Genomic DNA, 20,254 nt, shown 5'->3' with positions numbered 1-20,254 from the left:
AACTGACACACTACGTCCAATATGCTGGGTTATAGTGCAAGTGAACAGCATTAAAACAAGGGACTACTTACATAATTCGGTCCAGCGGAATAAAAATTATGCCTCCTCGAAGTTGGATTACTACAGTGCTTGTGTGCACAATGGAGGTGGGGTGGCGGTTTATCAAGCTTCCCTGCCTCCTTTATATGCAGCATTATAACTGCCCCTGAAATTAATATTCTAATTTCTTTACTCTCAGGTCACTAGAACGTTATTGTTAAGACATTAGAATATTCATATCAGGGGCGGGCATATCGTGGCATAGAGAGGAGGCAGGGAACCTCGGCAAGCCGGCTTCCCTTTAGAATTTGGTGAAAAGGCATGGGAGAATGCATTTCACTCAATTAATAAGCCTAGTACACCAAACATCCTCCAAAGTTTACTTAAAATTCCGACCAATCCATTACTTTGTGCTTATTTTCCAAAATGTAGGCACAGTTTTCAATTTTTTCACAATTCAATATTTCACTTCCAACAGGTTGGATAGGGACCGTTAATTGAAGCAATTTTCAGGTCTCTCTACAGATGTTCGCTTGGGTTCAAGTCCGGGCTTTAGCTGGGCCATTTAAGGACATTTACAGAGTTGTCCCTAAGCCACTCCTGTGTTGTTTTGGTTGGTTTCTATGCAGAAACCTCTGCTCCATGCGAGTCCCTGGGCTGCCCACTTCCTACTCCACTCTGGGGCAGGCATCAATGAATAATGTAATTGTATTTGCGTCAGGGCAGAGGTCACAATCTGCAATCTGTGTTGGCCGTAGGTCCAGCCCTGCCTGTTTCTTACACTGACAGCTTTCAACTGTTTGCACATAGGCACATACAGTTGAAATTGGTGTTTGTTAGCCTAGAGATTCAGGGCCAGTGTCTTGGATTATAATAGGGGAAAATACTTACTGTCCCTGGGCCCGTAAGGTAGCCCATTTTGCCCTCAATATAATCGCCTGCTGTGCATGTAATATTTGCAGGCTTACAGTGAGTGCCATGATAAAAATGACAGATATGGAATTTGCGTCTTTTTAGCTACCATATTTATTGGGATATACCACACACCGGCCTGTAACACACACCCTAATGTTTCCAAGGAAATTTCGGTAAAAAAAGTTTTTACCCAAATAGCCTTGTTAAAATGAGGGTTTGTGTGTGTGCATGTATACCCCGATAAACTGTTTCTGACCCTGCAGAAGCCGCTGAAGGTCAATGATTTAAAGCGGGCTCTTTAAATCAATGAACTGCAGTGGCTTCTGTGGGGCCAGAGTCCCACTGCCGCCGCATCCCGTTTCCCTCCCCCATCCCTGGTTTTATGGTTGCCTGTCTTGGGGCCAGAGTCCCGCCGCCACCATTGCCCGATTCCCTCCCCCATCCCCGGTTTTATAGTTACTGGGGACTGCGCTCCTTCAAACTCCGGCAGCGTCCTTGGCTGTCACTGTGCGCTGCGCAGAGACAGTGACGTTGCATTGAGGACGTCACTTCACAGCACACAGCAACAGCGCAGGACATTGCCGGAGCCTGAAGGAATGCAGTCCCAGGGACAGACAACTATAAAACCGGAGATGGGGGAGGGAATCGGGCAGCGGTGGGACACTGGCCCTAGGACAGGCAACCATAAAACCGGGGATGGGGAGAGAATCGGGCAGAGGAACTCTGGCCCCGCAGAAGCTGCTGCAGTTCATTTATTTAAAGTGCCTGCTTTAAATCACTGATCTGCAGTGGCTTCTGCAGTGCCAGAAACAGTGTATCAGTGTATAACACGCAGATAGACTTTAGGCTAAAAAATTTTGCCTAAAAAATGTGCGTTATACGCAGATAAATGCAGTATGTGATTACATTAGTTGTGTTCCCAATAATAACAGAGACCTAATAATCAATTAAGATTAGAGATTAAATGGGCAATGTCATCTTGACAAAACATTAACCTTTCTGATATACTTCATAAGAAAATGCAATTTCTTTTTAAAGAAATCATGGCTTATAAAAACACCATTAGGGGTCCTCATATCATCCAGGACATAATCCTGATTGGTTGCAGCATGATCTTTGTTCAAGCTGAAGCACAGACAGGGACATAGTCCAGTAAGTGAGTGTGGGACTAACACTCCTCTGTGCTCACTCCTGTCCTATTAGACTCTTGTCTAAAAACAGAGAGGAGGAGTTACAGAAAAGCCTGCAGTGATTGTATGAGGAGATCCAGCACAGCAGACTCAGGGAGAAAGATTAGATACACAGAGTGAGGACATGCCCTCCTCCAAAGCACAGAATGACAAACCAAGTGAGCAACAGATAAAAGGTTTTTGTGAGAGAAAAATAGGTGTTAGACACATAACAATTATATATGTATGATAACAATTAGGTGCTGAGGAACATATAAGTTTTCTTGGGGGGGGGGGGGGTATGACAGGTACTCTTTACAATATGGTGAACTGTAGGAATATTCATGCTTCCCTAGCAATTATTAAAGAATTCTAGAAAACCAGCACCAATTAAAAACAACAGATCAAAAAAGAAAATCTTTGGTACCAATAAGCAGTAAAATCTCAAGCAAAAAGATATCATTACATAGGGGAAAATTTATCAAAACCTGAGGAAAAGTTGTCCAGTTGCCCATAGCAACCAATCAGCTTGCTTCTTTCATTTTTAACAAGGCCTCTACAAAATGAAAGAAGCAATCTGATTGGTTGCTATGAGCAACTGGGCAACTTTTCCTTTGCACAGGAATCTCCCCCCTTAATCCTCAAATTCAGCTAGAATGTGACAGTCCTATAATTCACAGTACACAGAGAGAGATTGGGATGCAACAAAGTGGTAAACAAGGCCACAATTCTAATGGTATCACTGCACAAACCAGTGATCAAGCCTTGTCTTACCCGTGTGACAAGTGTTATGATTCGGCTAGCTGAATGTGGATCCACTGTGTCAGCGAGGGATTGGCGTGGACCGTGTCGGTGGACCGGTTCTAGGGTTGCTACTGGTTTTCACCAGAGCCCGCCGCAAAGCGGGATGGTCTTGCTGCGGCGGTAGCAACCAGGTCGTATCCACCGGCAACGGCTCAACCTCGCTGACTGCTGAGAAGGCGTGGGACAGAAGGACTAGACAGAGGCAAGGTCAGACGTAGCAGAAGGTCGGGGCAGGCGGCAAGGTTCATAGTCAATGAGGATAGCAGAAGATCTGGAACACAGGCTTTGGACAACACTAAACGCTTTCTCTGGCACAAGGCAACAAGATCCGGCAAGGAAGTGCAGGGGAAGTGAGGTAATATAGACAGGGAGCAGGTGGAAGCTAATCAGACTGATTTGGCCAGGCACCAATCACTGGTGCACTGGCCCTTTAAACCTCAGAGAGCTGGCGCACGCGCGCCCTAGAGAGCGGAGCCGCGCGCGCCAGAACATGACAGCCGGGGAGCGGGACGGGTAAGTGGCTTGGGATGCGATTCGCGAGCGGGCGCGCCCCGCTATGCGAATCGCATCCCCATCGTGAATGACAGTGCAGCGCTCTCGGTCAGTGGGTCTGACCGGGGCGCTGCAGAATGGAGAACGCCGCGAGCGCTCCGGGGAGGAGCAGGGAACCGGAGCACTCGGCGTAACAACAAGCTTATTGTAATGCGTTGGCTGTTGTAATTGCTCTCTGTACAACTTTTATATGAAAAAAATATTGACATGGATGATAAAATAAATCTTCTCTGCTCAGACAGTTCACTTCTGTTCTATTTGTTTTCTTTGACAAAAGACATAACTTGGTTGTGTCATCAAAGGACAGTTATGAATATAGAATAAAAGTAGACTGGAAAGTTTTATTCTTTTAAATGCTCAAGGCTTTGCTTTCTTCTTCTAAATCTTGTCACATGGTGGCAGCTAGCTTTAATATGTAATGTTTATATATGAAATCAGAATTCACAAACAGAAATATTGTGTGAATCAAACAGACATTGGTTCAGTATCTTTCTAAGAATGCTACACCAAAAAATGAAAAAGTAGTGCACCAAACACTAAATATAAAAAAAAATACATATATATCTTTATTAATTCAGCTCAAAGAAGATAAAAACCACATACAATTATATAAAGGCACCAGGACACATATAGAAGTAGGTATGAAGGCTATACCCATAGCCAATGAGTATAACATGTTACAATAAAACATGCCAGGTAACTAAACATAATAATGTACATAAGTATTCAACAAAGAATAAGTCAGCAAAAGAAAACCTGGACATGTGTAGTACAAAGAATCATTTAGAGTACCAGACCATACACCTATTAAGCCCCTAGTAGGTAGGAGCTTAGTAGGTATGGTGTAACATTTTCTATGTGCACCTTCACCTACAATAAATTTTAGGGTCTTTGTTCAGTATTGGTGACATATCTTTCTAAGAAGTTTTCTAAGATTTCTGAGAAAAAAAAAATATATATTACTTTTAAACCTTTGCCCCTCAAATTTAAAACTATGTCCTCTTGTGGTAGTTTTTCTTCTTTTAAATATGCTCTCCTCCTTTACCGTGTTGATTCCCTTTATGTATTTAAAAGTCTCTATCATATCCCCTCTGTCTCTTCTTTCTTCCAAGCTATACATGTTAAGGTCCTTTAACCTTTCCTGGTAAGTTTTATCCTGCAATCCATGTACTAGTTTAGTGACTCTTCTCTGAACTCTCTCTAGAGTATCTATATCCTTCTGGAGATAAGGCCTCCAGTACTGCGCACAATACTCCAAGTGAGGTCTCATCAGTTCTCTGTACAGCAGCATGGGCACTTCTCTCTTTCTACTGCTTATACCTCTCCCTATACATCCAAGCAGTCTGCTAGCGTTTCCTGCTGCTCTATTACATTGTCTTCCTACTTTTAAGTCTTCTGAAATAATTACTCTTAAATCCCTTTCCTCAGATACTGAGGTCAGGACTGTGTCAAATATTCTATATTCTGCCCGAGGGTTTTTACGCCCCAGGTACATTATCTTGCACTTATCCACATTAAATTTCAGTTGCCAGAGTTCTGACCATTCTTCTAGTTTGCCTTTTCCATTTGGCATATCCCTCCAGGAACATCAACCCTATTATATATCTTTGTATCATCAGCAAAAAGACATACTGTACCTTACCATCGAGACCTTTTGCGATATCACCAATAAAGATATTAAACAAAATTGGTCCCAGTACAGATCATTGAGGTACCCCACTGGCAACAAGACTTTGCTCTGACTATACTTCATTGACTACAACCCTCCATTTTCTGTCACTCAGCCACTGCCTAATCTACTCAACAATATGGGAGTCCAAGCTCAACAACTGTAGTTTATTGATAAGTTTTCTATGTGGGACAGTGTCAAAAGCCTTACTAAAATCTAGATATGCGATGTCTACTGCCCCTCCGCCATCTAATATTTTAGTCACCCAATCAAAAAAATCAATAAGATTTGTTTGACATGATCTCCCTGAAATAAACCCATGTTGTTTTTCATCTTGCAATCCATGGGATTTTAGATGTTCCACAATCCTATCCTTTAGTAGGGTTTCCATTAATTTCCCCACTATTGATGTCAGACTTACTGGCCTATAGTTGCTTGATTCCTCCCTACTACCTTTCTTGTGAATGTGCACCACATTTGCTAATTTCCAATTTTCCGGGACAACTCCTGTTACCAGTGATTGGTTAAATAAATCTGTTAATGGTTTTGCTAGCTCACCACTAAGCTCTTTTCATAATTTTGGGTGTATCCCATCAGGCCCCTGTGACTTATTTGTCTTCACTTTAGACAGCAAACTTAGAACCTCTTCCTCTGTAAGGACACATCCATCAAACAATTCATTAGTCTTCCTCCCTAATGGAGGTCATTTTCCTTCTTTTTCTTCTGTAAAAACTGAACAGAGGTATTCATTAAGGAAGTCAGCTAGCACTTTATTCTCTTCTACATACCTTCCTTTCTTTGTTTTTAATTTAGTTGACATATAGTTATAATAAAAATAGGAGGATATCCACCCAGAAGGGGGATGACAGTAAACCACAGGTATCACTCTGATATCACATAAAGTGCCTTTGTGCATAACATGGAGCAAGCCTCATTGCAACAGGTAAGTAGCAGCAAAAAGAAGTGTAAACAGACATATAGTGCAAATTGTACATACAATAGTACATAGAGTATACACTTGCTTGGATTGTAGACCTACTATCTGCCTCAATACAAAGCAAAAAGAAAAAGGAAACCAAACTACCACTTGGCCCAAATTCTCTCAAACTCAATAGCCTTCCACCTGGATTTCTTCGCTTGTTTCTTTTCATAATTGCGTACCTTATGTATCTACCCCAGGAGTCTGGTTGGACGACCCTCAAATTTTTTTCTCATCTACGTTTAATAACCTCTTGAAAGTTTATCGATATTTCGATAGCTAACATTTTATACATTTTTGTCATGGGTTTGGAAACAGAAGGCGATCTCATCAAATCCACCACAGGGTGTGATTGTTCTCTCCTAAACTCTCCCTTTTTTTTATTTATGATCTACATTAGTTATTTGAAGAAACCAAAATTTCTGAGTGTCTGCCACCCCAAACTTGAGAGCTATATCCTCAAACGACATTATACGGCCTAAAACGTATAATTGGTTTACATGTGTCAGTCCCCTTTTAACCCTGAGTTTAACAGAGAAATGGGTCTGTAGGAGTCAACTCTAAGAAGTTTTTAACAAAAAAAAAAGTTTTACTGATACTGTTCTACTACCATAAGAGATTTTATTTACTAAATTTAGTGCAACTAAATTACAAAATGCCAGGTCGATCGGCGAGGCAGCTCTATAGGAGGCACTGTAGCAGGAATATACCCTGTCATCTGGAGGGAATTCCCTCCAGATATCCAACCAATTCAATTATGAGATAGTACGACTGGGCTGAGATTGTTTGTTTTGTATTGAGTTTTGAGATGTCTCTCCACTCCACTTATATCGAATCAAGTCCATAGGACAATTAAAATCTCCCAGTATGTACAGTGGTAAGTCCGCCCGTCCCCTTAAGAAAGTTAAAAGAGGTTTGAAAATACAACTCTTAAGGGGGGGAGGAACATAAAAGAATGCTAGAATCATCTCCCATTGGTCCACCACAAGATGTAAAAAAATGTACCTGCCTCGCGGGTTGACCAGAGCCCTCTTTTCAGTACAACTGATTGACCTATGAACATGAAGGGAAACCCCTTGTAACACTGCTGGATGTGGATCCACTAACCTGTGTGGCTGATGACACGGGCCGTATCGGGGAGCGGAGTCTAAGGTGCCGCTGGTCTTCACCAGAGCCTCCCGCAAGCAGCAGGTGAAACCCAGTTCTCTAGCCCTGATACAACTCGACCACAGCTAGGCGAGGCGAAGTAAAGTAGGATGAGGCAGAGACGAAGTTGGACTTAGCAGGAGGTCAAGGCAGGTGGCAAAGGTGCGTAGTCAATAACGTAGCGGATGGGTCAGAACACAGGCTAGGGGCAAACAGACAAAAGGTATGCTTAATCTCAGGCAAATGGCACTGAAGATCCGGCAGGAAAGAGTGGGAGGTGCAGGGACTTATAGAATAGTGTCAGGTGTTGCACATAATTATGGGTGTACTGGCCCTTTAACCCCTTAAGGATGCCCGGCTTATCCGTACACCCCCATTTCAAAGTCCTTAAGGACTGAGGGCGTATGGGTACGCCCATGGGAATTCCGGTCTCCGCCACCCGCCGGGCAGGGACCGGACCGGGGTGACTGCTGATATCTATCAGCAGGCACCCCGGGCAAACCCCTGAGGGGGTCCTGAGACCCCCCCTCCCATGTCGGCGATCGTCGCAAATCGCCGGTCAATTCAGATACAGCATGAGGTGAGGCCTGTTCACCTCCTGCTGTTGCTTAGCAACAGCTCTCGGGATGCAAAGCCAAATGGCATGCTGTGAGTTGTAGTTATGCAACAAATGGAGGTCTAAATTGGTGATTTGCACAGGGGTGGCTGATTTTACATTTGCGGTTCTGACATAAACGCAAAACAATAAATACCCAGATGTGACCCTATTTTGGAAACTACACCCCTCATGGAATATAACAAGGGGTATAGTGAGCCTTAACACCCCACAGGTGTTTGACGAATTTTTGTTAAAGTTGGGTGTGAAAATTAAAAAAAATATATATTTTCAATAAAATGCTGGTGTTACCCTACATTTTTCATTTTCACAAGGGAGAATAGGAAAAAAAAAATTTGTAGCCCCATTTCTTCTGAGTAAGAAACTACTCGATATGAGGATGTAAAATGCTCTGTGGGTGAACTACAATGCTCAGAAGAGAAGGAGCGCCATTGGGCTTTTGGCAAGAGAATGTGTCCAAAATTGAAGGCCATGTGTGTTTACAAAGCCCCCCGTGGTGCCAGAACAGTGGTCCCCTCCCCACATGTGGGGGGAGTCCACTGTTCTGGCACCAGGGGGGCTCTGTAAACGCACATGGCCTCCCACTTCTATTCCAACCAAATTCTTTCACCAAAAGCTCAATGGCGCTCCTTCTCTTCTGAGCATTGTAGTTTACCCGCAGAGCACTTTACATCCACATATGGGGTATTTACATACTCAGAAGAAATGGGGTTACAAATTTTGGGAGGCTTTTCTCCAATTACCCATTGTGAAAATGAAAAATTTTCATTTTCATGTCCAACTTTAGCAGAAATTTGTCAAGCACCTTGTCACGATTCGGCTTCCAGGTAGTGGATCCTCTGTGTCAGCGAGGGATTGGCGTGGACCGTGCTAGTGGACCGGTTCTAAGAGGCTACTGGTGTTCACCAGAGCCCGCCGCAAAGCGGGATGGTCTTGCTGCGGCAGTAGCAACCAGGTCGTATCCACTAGCAACGGCTCAACCTCGCTGACTGCTGAGAAGGCGTGGGACAGAAGGACTAGGCAGAGGCAAGGTCAGACGTAGCAGAAGGTCGGGGCAGGCGGCAAGGTTCGTAGTCAAGATGGATAGCAGAAGTTCAGGTAACACAGGCTTTGGACACACTAAACGCTTTCACTGGCACAAGGCAACAAGATCCGGCAAGGGAGTGCAGGGGCAGTGAGCAGATATAGTCTGGGAGCAAGTGGGAGCCAATTAAGCTAATTGGGCCAGGCACCAATCATTGGTGCACTGGCCCTTTAAGTCTCAGAGAGCTGGCGCGCGCGCGCCCTAGAGAGCGGAGCCGCGCGCGCCAGCACATGACAGCAGGGGACCGGGACGGGTAAGTGACCTGGGATGCGATTCGCGAGCGGGCGCGTCCTGCTGTGCGAATCGCATCCCCGACGGCCATGACAGTGCAGCGCTCCCGGTCAGCGGGACTGACCGGGGCGCTGTGGGGAGAGAGACGCCGTGAGCGCTCCGGGGAGGAGCGGGGACCCGGAGCGCTAGGCGTAACAGTACCCCCCCCCCTTAGGTCTCCCCTTTTCTTTGTCCGGTAACTGCCTCCCCTGGGATGAGGACACCGGGAAAGAATGGAGGGTTTCCTCAACGGCAGGCAGTACAGCAGGAGTGGGAATGGGGAGGGAGGGCAGAGGGCGAAGCCTGGCACGGGGCAGTGTGACACCAGGACGGGGGCCATGAGGAGGCACTGAGGCTTGCCTGACGGGACTGGGAGGGGGGGAGAGGCACTTCCTATGGCAGGCAGAGTCCCAGTTCTTGATCTCCCCGGTGGTCCAATCAAGGGTGGGAGAATGAAGCCGGAGCCATGGCAGACCGAGGAGGACCTCAGAGGTACAGTTGGGAAGGACGAATAGCTCAATCCTTTCGTGGTGGGGTCCAATACACATCAGGAGGGGTTCTGTGCGGTAACGCACGGTGCAATCCAGTCTGACTCCATTGACCGCGGAAATGTAGAGCGGCTTGACGAGACGGGTCACCGGGATGCGGAATTTATTCACAAACGACTCCAAAATAAAATTCCCAGAGGCACCAGAGTCCAAGCAGGCCACGGCTGAGAGGGAGGAGTTGGCTGAAGGAGAAATCCGCACGGGCACCGTGAGACGTGGAGAAGCAGACTTAGAACCAAGAGACGCCACACCCACGTGAGCTGGGTGCGTGCGTGCGTTTCCCAGACGTGGAGGACGGATAGGGCAATCCACCAAAAAATGCTCGGTACTGGCACAGTACAGACAGAGATTTTCTTCCCTACGGCGATTCCTCTCTTCCTGGGTCAGGCGAGACCGATCCACTTGCATGGCCTCCTCGGCGGGAGGCCCAGGCGTAGACTGCAAAGGATGCTGTGGGAGAGGTGCCCAGAGATCTAAGTCTTTTTCCTGGCGGAGCTCCTGATGTCTCTCAGAAAAACGCATGTCAATGCGGGTGGCCAAATGGATAAGTTCTTGCAGGTTGGCAGGAATCTCTCGTGCGGCCAGCACATCCTTGATGCGACTGGATAGGCCTTTTTTAAAGGTCGCGCAGAGAGCCTCATTATTCCATGATAATTCAGAAGCGAGAGTACGAAATTGGATGGCGTACTCGCCCACTGAAGAATTACCCTGGACCAGGTTCAGCAGGGCAGTCTCGGCAGAAGAAGCTCGGGCTGGTTCCTCGAAGACACTCCGGACTTCAGCGAAGAAGGACTGGACTGTGGCTGTGGCAGGATCATTGCGGTCCCAGAGCGGTGTGGCCCAAGACAAGGCCTTTCCTGAAAGAAGGCTCACTACGAACGCCACCTTAGACCGTTCTGTAGGAAACAAGTCCGACAACATCTCCATATGCAGGGAACACTGAGACAAAAATCCACGGCAGAGTCTGGAGTCCCCATCAAATTTGTCCGGCAGGGACAAGCGGAGGCTAGGAGCGGCCACTCGCTGCGGAGGAGGTGCAGGAGCTGGCGGAGGAGATGGTTGCTGCTGTAGCAGAGGCAGAAGTTGCTGTAACGTGGCGGTCAACTGCGACAGCTGCTGTCCTTGTTGGGCAATTTGCTGCGATTGCTGAGCGACCACCGTGGTAAGGTCAGCGAGACTTGGCAGCGGCACCTCAGCGGGATCCATGGCCGGATCTACTGTCACGATTCGGCTTCCAGGTAGTGGATCCTCTGTGTCAGCGAGGGATTGGCGTGGACCGTGCTAGTGGACCGGTTCTAAGAGGCTACTGGTGTTCACCAGAGCCCGCCGCAAAGCGGGATGGTCTTGCTGCGGCAGTAGCAACCAGGTCGTATCCACTAGCAACGGCTCAACCTCGCTGACTGCTGAGAAGGCGTGGGACAGAAGGACTAGGCAGAGGCAAGGTCAGACGTAGCAGAAGGTCGGGGCAGGCGGCAAGGTTCGTAGTCAAGATGGATAGCAGAAGTTCAGGTAACACAGGCTTTGGACACACTAAACGCTTTCACTGGCACAAGGCAACAAGATCCGGCAAGGGAGTGCAGGGGCAGTGAGCAGATATAGTCTGGGAGCAGGTGGGAGCCAATTAAGCTAATTGGGCCAGGCACCAATCATTGGTGCACTGGCCCTTTAAGTCTCAGAGAGCTGGCGCGCGCGCCCTAGAGAGCGGAGCCGCGCGCGCCAGCACATGACAGCAGGGGACCGGGACGGGTAAGTGACCTGGGATGCGATTCGCGAGCGGGCGCGTCCCGCTGTGCGAATCGCATCCCCGACGGCCATGACAGTGCAGCGCTCCCGGTCAGCGGGACTGACCGGGGCGCTGCGGGGAGAGAGACGCCGTGAGCACTCCGGGGAGGAGCGGGGACCCGGAGCGCTAGGCGTAACACACCTGTGGGGTGTTAAGGCACACTGTACCCCTTGTTACGTTCCTTGAGGGGTGTAGTTTCCAAAATAGTATGCCATGTGTTTTTTTTAGTTTTGTTTTTTTGCTGTTCTGGCACCATAGGGGCTTCCTAACTGTGACATGCCCCCCAAAAGCCATTTCAGAAAAATTCACTCTCCAAAATCCCATTGTCGCTCCTTCCCTTCTGAGCCTTGTACACTTGACATCCACATATGAGGTATTTACTTACTCGAGAGAAATTGGGTTACAAATTTTGGAGGGCTTTTTCTCCTTTTACCCCTTGTAAAATTTCAAAAACTGGGTCTACAAGAACATGCGAGTGTAAAAAATTAAGATTTTGAATCTTCTGCTTCACCTTGCTGCTATTAGTGTGAAACACCTAAAGGGTTAACACACTTTCTGAATGTCATTTTGAATACTTTGGGGGTGTAGTTTTTATAATGGGGTCATTTATGGGGTATTTCTAATATGAAGACCCCCTCAAAACCACTTCAAAACTGAACTTGTCCCTGAAAAATTCTGTGAAAAATTGGAAAATTGCTGCTGAACTTTGAAGCCCTCTGATGTCTTCCAAAGTAAAAACATGTCAACTTTATGATGCAAAGATAAAGTAGACATATTGTATATGTGAATCTATACACTACAATGGCCCCGACATACTCTTAGAGGCCATTGCATGTTGAACATCAACATACGATGCTTTTTTATGTCGGGGCCATCGCAAAAACGGCTATGAAGCAGTCTGCGCTGCCAAATAGCCGTTGAAGGTGCCCCATGTGGTCCAGTGGGTGTCACTCCCAAGTACCGGTGCTCCGGACCGTCCTCTTCGGGATCCCCTGCATCGCCGGCACTCTCCATCATCGTCATCATGCACGCCGTCCTGTCATCCAATAGGAGCGGCGTGTGCAGTGATGTGATGATGGCGATGAAGAGACGCAGCATAGACGGTCTGGGGACGCGGTGGCAGAGATGGAGGGCGACATCCAGGGCAACGGTGAGCGGCAGGTAAAGGTGAGTTCTGTATAATCTCCTATACCAGTGGTCTTCAACCTGCGGACCTCCAGATGTTGCAAGACTACAACTCCCAGCATGCCTGGACAGCCGTTGGTTGTCCGGGCATGCTGGGAGTTGTAGTTTTGCAACATCTGGAGGTCCGCAGGTTGGAGACCACTGTCCTATACTTTACATTGCACGGATCCCTCAACATACGATGGTTTCAACTAACGATCGTTCATTTGGAACGAATTACCCTGGTATGTTGAGGGACCACTGTATATTATTTATTTGGAATACCCATTTTCCTTACAAGCAGAGAGTTTCAAAGTTAGAAAAATGCAAAATTTTCAACATTTTCTTGAAATTTTGTGATTTTTCACCAAGAAAGGATGCAAGTAACGACGATATTTACCACTGTGTTAAAGTAGAATATGTCACGAAAAAACAATCTCGGAATCAGAATAATCGGTAAAAGCGTACCAGAGTTATTAATGTATAAAGTGACAGTGGTCAATATTGCAAAAAAGGGCTCAGTCCTTAAGGGGTTACATTTCAGAGCTCCGGCGCACGCGCTCCCTAGGAGACGGGGACACACGCGCCAGAGCTGAGAGGCAGAGGAAGAGGCAGCAGAGGACCGTGGTAAGTGACGGGCTGTGATTCGCATGTGGGTGCATCCCACAATGCGAATCCCAGCCCTGCCGGCAGCAGGGGAGAGCGGGACAATGCACTCGAGCGTGAAAAGTGTGAAAAGAATGAGTGATAGTCAAGCCCAGCCCGTCTTCTTTTAATCCTAAAAACCGTCTCTGGGCTGTCATGGGTCTCTGCAAGGCAAATTATAGCTGGAAGAGACCTAGAAATGGAATCAAAACTGCACATTTTTTGAGCCAGTCCCCTAACCCTCTCACATTCCAAAAGAGAATATGCATAGCCAACTAGAAAAAGAAAGAAGAAAAAAAACACTTAAAATTTTCCACCTACAGACCCATACGAGGGCTTGTTTTTTGCGCCACCAATTTTACTTTGTATTACTGTCAATCATTTCACCACCAAATTTACGGCAAAACCAGAAAATAAATATTTGGCAATAATATTAGGCAAAATTGGGGGGAAAAAACGCCATTTTATAAATTTTGGGGGCTTCCGATTCTACGCAGCGCACTTTTCGGTAAAAATAATTACACCTTATATTTATTCTGTAGGTCCATACAATTAAAATGTTACCCAACTTATATAGGTTTGATTTTGTTTTACTTGTTTTAAAACATTATAACTTGTTATAAACAATTTAAGAATGTTTAAAATTGTCCTCTTCTGACCCCAATAACTTTTTAATTTTTCCGTATACTGGGCTGCGGGCCGAGCTGAGGGCTCATTTTTTGCACCGTGGTCTGAAGTTTTTATTGGTATAATTTTTTTTTTATGGACTTTTTGATCGCTTTTTATACATTTTTTTTACGGTATGCAAAGTGAGCAAAAATACTCAATTTTGGACTTTGGAATTTTTTACATGTATGCCATTGACCATGCAGTTTAATTAACATTATATTTTTATAGCTCGGAAATTTACACACACAGTGATACCACATATGTTTATTTTTGTTTACATATTTTATACATTTTTTATGGGAAATTTTTTATGGGGTGATTCAAACTTTTATTAGGAAAGGGGTTAAATCACATTTATTAACTTTTTTAGAAACTTTTTTTACACAATTTTTTTGTCCCCATAGGGAACTATTATATGCAATCTACTGATTGCATACACTGTTTAAATGGGCACTGTCACCAACCTTTTTTTTTTTATATGTTGTAGTAATTATGTACTGCAACATATCTCTAATATACTTTCATTATTTTTTAATTGTATTTTATTAAAATTGTTTATTTTATATTTGAAAACCGGCCACTAGGGGTCTCCCTCCTAGTGGCCGGCTGCAGCCTGTTGTGACGTCACGACTGAATTAGGACCGATGCCGGCCTAATTCAGTCAGCCAATCAACCTGTGCTCGCTCCCTGCCTGTCAATCAGACAGGCGGGAGTGAGCGCTGAGAGCACAGAGGATGTCTGCATTGGTTCCCTGGCCTCGCACGCCGGCCCCGCCTCCCGGAGGTAAGTTATTTTCGGGGTGGGGTGGGGGTGGGGGGGTAGAGCCGGTTGCGAGGCAGCAGCCAGGGGGGGGGGGGAGTCTGATAGAGTGGGTTGCGCGGTGGCGGCCGGGGAGGGGGTTGTGATTGATATAGAGCTGGTTGCGCGGTGGGGTTTGGGGTAGCGTGTTGCGGCCATAGCAAAGATATATTGTTTTCAACACAGGGTGCCTCCAGTTGTTTCACCACTACAACTCCCAGCATGCCCTGACAGCCAATAGATGTCAGGGCAAGCTTGGAGTTGTAGTGGTGAAACAGCTGGAGGCACCCTGTATAGATGAACTAAGGGCGGAAGTGTCGGCCCCAGCAGGCATCATGGAAGTCTGCCTGGTAAGTGAGCACACTACCAGGCAGACATAAAGGCATTTTCAATATAGTAAAAAAAAAATGTAAAGGCAGGGAGGGGGTTAGGGATAGATGGGCAATAGGCAGTGACAGAAAAAAAAAGAATGGTGGGAGCTACTCTTTAATGATATGCCATAGTATAGCATTGATCAGTGTTATCTGCACTCTGCTTCTCCAGCCTGCTGAGCAGGCATGGAGCAGCAGATCGCCGATCGGACGGAGAGGAGGCAGGTAGGGACCCTCACCCTGTCCTCTCAGCTGTTTGGGATGCTGCGATTTCACCGCAGCAGTCCCGAACAGCCCGACTGAGCTGCTGGGATACTTTTGCTTTCACTTTAGATGCCGTGTTCAACTTTGATCGCCGCATCTAAGGGGTTAATGCTGGGTATCACCGTGATTGATGATGTCCGGCATTAGACATGGGTCCCGGCGGCAGATAGCCGGCGGGACCGACCCGCTATGACCTGTGCTCAGCTCCTGAGCGCGCGTCATAGAAGGGGAGCAGGACGAGGGCATACAGGTACGCCCCTCCGTCCCCAACAGGTTAAAAACTCAACATTTGAGGAATGGTCTGAGTTATACAGATACGATATCTCTTATGACAGAAACCAAACAAGAATTGATTTGGTGGCTACATGTCCAATCTTGGAACGGGAAGGCAATCTTCATCTCTCTTCTAGATCTTCTAGATCGGATGCGAGTCTCCTCGGCTGGAGTGGCCGTTACGGAAGTTTTTCCATGGTAGGAAAATGGTCCACAGAAGAAATGTTTAGAAATGTTTAGAACTCCTTCATCGGATGGACAACATTTCAGCGGTTCAGTATATGAATCGCCTTGGAGGCACAAGATCAAAACTTTTGGCCAACATCGCAAAAGATTTGCCATTTTTGCTTGGACAGAGAAATCGTCTTAAAAGCAGAATATCTTCTGGGTCTTTCTAATTCAGTAGCGGATTGGAACTCCCGCTTCCTTGTTGATACCAGCGATTGGCGTTTAGATCAGACGATTTTTGCTAAAAACATTACCCTTTGGGGTCCGATCTATCTAGATCTATTTGCTTCTCCTTTGAATCAACAACTTCCCCAGTTCTTCAGTTGGCGCCCAGATCCGGAGGCATCAGGTGTAGACGCATTTCTTCAACCTTGGCCATCCAAGACCCTCTACGCATTTCCTCCTTTCTCCCTGATACTGAGAGTACTGCTATAAACCGTATCTCAGAAAGTAACAATAATTTTAATAACTCCTTGGTGGCCAACTCAAGCTTGATTCCCTCAAGTATTACGGATGTCCATAGATTGTCCTCGTATTCTTCCAATGTTTCCATACATCCTTCAAGATCCATCAGGAAATCAATCTCCATCCCCTTGGTCTCTTGGAAACTCTATCGCTTGTTACATGGTTAATATCAGGTCTTCCTCACCTAACCAAGAATTTTCTCTAACAACTAAAGACATCCTCTCAGAGGCCTGGGCACTGGGTACCAGATCTAAATACAAATCAGCCTGGAAACTTTGGATTCATTGTTTACAATCCTATGAACAAAGAACAGACTTGCTTAGATCTTCTTCTTCTTTCCAACTACTCATATCTTATTGTAAACCTCACCTACCAGTTTCTATATTGTTTAACTTTAAAGGGGTACTCCGGTGGAAAACTTTTTATTTTAAAACAACTGGTGCCAGAAAGTTAAACAGATTTGTAAATTACTTTCATAAAAATTATTAATCCTTCCAGTACTTATTAGCTGTTGTATACTACAGAGGAAATTCTTTTCTTTTGAGATTTCTTTTCTGTCATGACCACAGTGCTGACACCTCTGTCCATGTCAGGAACTGTACAGAGCAGGAGAAAATCCCCATAACAAACATATGCTGCTCTGGACAGTTCCTAAAATGGACAGAGGTGTCAGCAGAGAGCACTGTGGTCATGACAGAAAAGAAATCCCAAAAGAAAAGAATTTCCTCTGTAGTATACAGCTGCTAATAAGTACTGGAAGGATAAAGAATTTTTTATAGAAGTAATTTACAAATCTGTTTAACTTTCTGGCACCAGTTGATTTAAAAAAAAAAAAAAAGTTTTCTATCCGAGTACCCCTTTAAACATGCATAATATGAGTCTCCTGTCTGACATAAAATTGGAGATTTTCCTAGCCTTGGTATCAGAAAATATAGATTTTATTATAGACAGGAGGCGGATATTATCCCTCCTTAATAACCCACCCTCTACATTGAGTTATTCTTTATATTTTACAGTTTGACCTTTTTATGAGGAAGATTCTTCACGGTTAAAGTTTCATCTACATGATTATTACTTCGTTGTCAAGTTTCACATGTTGTTTTCAAGTTTGGATATTCAATTTTTTCAACTATTTCCTGAATTTTAGTCTGTGCAACAAAGTAAGAGGGATTCAGATATTATATGTTATGGACTCTGACCTGATTGGCTATTATAAATCTACTGTACGCATGATTTCTGTAAAGTTTTCTTCACTGTAACTGTTTTAACCCTTTGCTGCTATGTGAGCTAGTAAAGAAGGAATTAGCATAATATTCGCCTCCTGTCTTCAATAAAATCTATATTTTTTGTCACCAAGGCTAGAAAAATCTCCAATTAAAGGACATCTGCAGCGTTACAAACACTTATCCCCTATCCTCAAGATAGGGGATAAGTGTTTGATCGCGGGGGGTCCGAACACTGGGGCCCCCGTCGATCTCCTGTACGGGGCTGCGGCTCTCCCGTGCAGGGGGTGTGCCAGCCGCAGCATGATGTTGCGGCCGGCACGCCTCCTCCATACATCTCTATGGGAGAGGCGGGGAGGCAGCGTTCGTGCCTCCCCGCATCCCCCATAGAACTGTATGGAGACCGGGAGGAGACCGGGCGTCACCGTCGACCTCTAGGTCGACGCTACGTGCCTTAGCGCTCACCATGAGCGCTTATGGCGGCGCCCCGTTAGGGAGATCGGACCCCCTGGGATCAAACACTTATCCCCTATCCTGTGGATAGGGGATAAGTGTAATGCCGCTGCAGTTGTCCTATAAATCCAGCTTTGTAACCAAGTTTTTGAAATGTTCCCAATACATCTACAATTAAATTTAAGTATATTGTAGTCTATAACTGCTCATAGCAGGCATGCATTACAATTTATATTCTAAGAGCAACCTAAAAGGTTTTTTAAAGATTTTTTTAAAGACATATGGCACTTTTTACTTATTATTAGTCCAATGCACATCAGTTTAAGATTGGAGTATGAAATGCCAGTCTTAGTAAATCTTTCTCTAAGGCTAACAGCAACAACAACAAAAAAGAACTCAGGAAGTGAGGGTGGGGCTTAGCAGGTGTTATGTGCAGTAAAAAGGAAGAAGAGGAAGAGAGCAACCCTGTGTGTATGCAAGCTGAGGCTTTTCCTGCCCTTAACATGAAGTAAGTAGGTCTAGGCTTTTTTATGTACTCAATAAACTTGGTGTCTATATGACACAATATTTGTCTATGAAGTGATCTCGCTTTTTCTCTTCTTTAGTTCCTAGTCATGTCAGTAGCAACAGCTCAGTCCTTTCTGCTCACATAGCATCTTGCACAACCAGTGCATCAGTAACCTCTTCTCCTTCCATATGCCATCTATAAAAGTGCAAAGTAAGGCATCCTCCAGCACCAGGACCAGATTATCATTAAAGCTCTTGGATCTCCAACTGCCTGCTTCACTACAAAAAGCTATGTATCTATAGATTTGCTTCCTGCTGTCCAACACCCTAAGCAGTAGTAGCCCACAGGTGCCAGTAGATAAAGTCAGTGTGACACTGACTTGAGATTCCAGCAGGCAGGAGGACGTGCCGATCCAATGCAGTGTAGAGGTGAAATTGCACTGCTGATCGTCATCACGCTGCCTGCCATTTTTCTATTGTGCCCGAAGGATGATGTGTGCCTCCATTCTGCTGATATTCCTGGTTTTCTTGATATGCTAATGAATTAGCTTGGTGTACACGGGACATGCCCAAGCCCCGGTTGCAGGGTGACATCCGGCTTTATTCCTCATAGTAAATGCCTCCCCTTCTTCTGCAGAAGGGATCTCCACAGAAGACATGAATTGAAATCTCTTTGCTTACAAGAGAGATTTCACAGCAGAGGAGAGGGTTCTAGATGTAGAGTAGAGATATATTCTAAAGCGGAGGAGGCTCAGCAGAGGGGAGGATTTACAATGAAGATTTAAAGGGGTACTATCGTGCTGACAACTTATCCCCTATCTATCTGTCGCTGGGGACCCCCCCGATCTCGCACGCAGCACCCAGCTCTCATCAGGCCCTGGAGCGAACATCCGCTCCGGGTCTGATGACGGGGCCGGTGATCGTGATGTCACAGCTCTGCCCCCGTGTGACATCACGCTCCGCCCCCTCAATGCAAGTCTATGGCAGGGGCGAGACAGCTGTCTTACCCCCTGCCATAGACTTACATTGAGGGGGCGAAGCGTGACGTCACATGGGGGCGGAGCTGTGGTGTCACGATACTGCGGCCCCGTGATCGGCAGTCATCAGATCCGGAGCGATGTTCGCTCTGAGACCTGATGAGAGCGGGGTGCTGCGTTCGAGATCGCGGGGTCTCCAGTGGTCCTTTAGGTAGGGGATAAGTTGTCAGCATGGTAGTACCCCTTTAAGCCTGACATCACCTTCCACCCAGGCTTGGGCACGGTCAGTGTGCTCTAAGCTACTTAATTAGAATTACCATTGTTATTAGCATCACCTGCACTACAAGTCTATACCAATAGGTTAGTGTGGGTGATGCTGATGACAGCTTCCCTTTAAGTAAATCATGGAGAAAAACCTTTTGCTATATTTAGGCTAAGTTTCCACTTATTTTTTTTTCTGGCAGTTTTTGGAAAACTGCCACTGCAGTTTTTGAGCCAAAGTCAGAAGTGGATCCATAAGGGAAGAGAAGTGTAAGTCCTTCCTTTATATGTCCTATTCCTTTTGAATACATTTCTGGCTTTGGCTCAAAAACTGCAGTGGCCGTTTTCCAAAAACTGCCAGAAAAAAAAAAACAAGTGGAAA

The 20,254-nt window shown here is 45.7% G+C and overlaps 1 long non-coding RNA gene across 1 annotated transcript in view; it reads left to right on the top strand.

Moving 5' to 3' along the window:
* The window catches only part of LOC130360986 (uncharacterized), a 52,433-nt gene extending 34,678 nt beyond the window's left edge, over positions 1–17,755 (top strand). The window contains exon 4 of the long non-coding RNA XR_008890869.1: positions 17,468–17,755. This is a non-coding gene — a long non-coding RNA (uncharacterized LOC130360986). The remainder of the gene's footprint in view (positions 1–17,467) is intronic.
* The last annotated feature ends 2,499 nt before the right edge of the window (positions 17,756–20,254 follow it).

This window comes from Hyla sarda, chromosome 1, assembly GCF_029499605.1.
Source record: "Hyla sarda isolate aHylSar1 chromosome 1, aHylSar1.hap1, whole genome shotgun sequence".
Lineage (NCBI taxonomy): Eukaryota > Metazoa > Chordata > Amphibia > Anura > Hylidae > Hyla > Hyla sarda.
The sequence above is the reverse complement of the archived record's forward strand: the minus strand, read 5'-3'. Positions and strand labels throughout refer to the sequence as shown.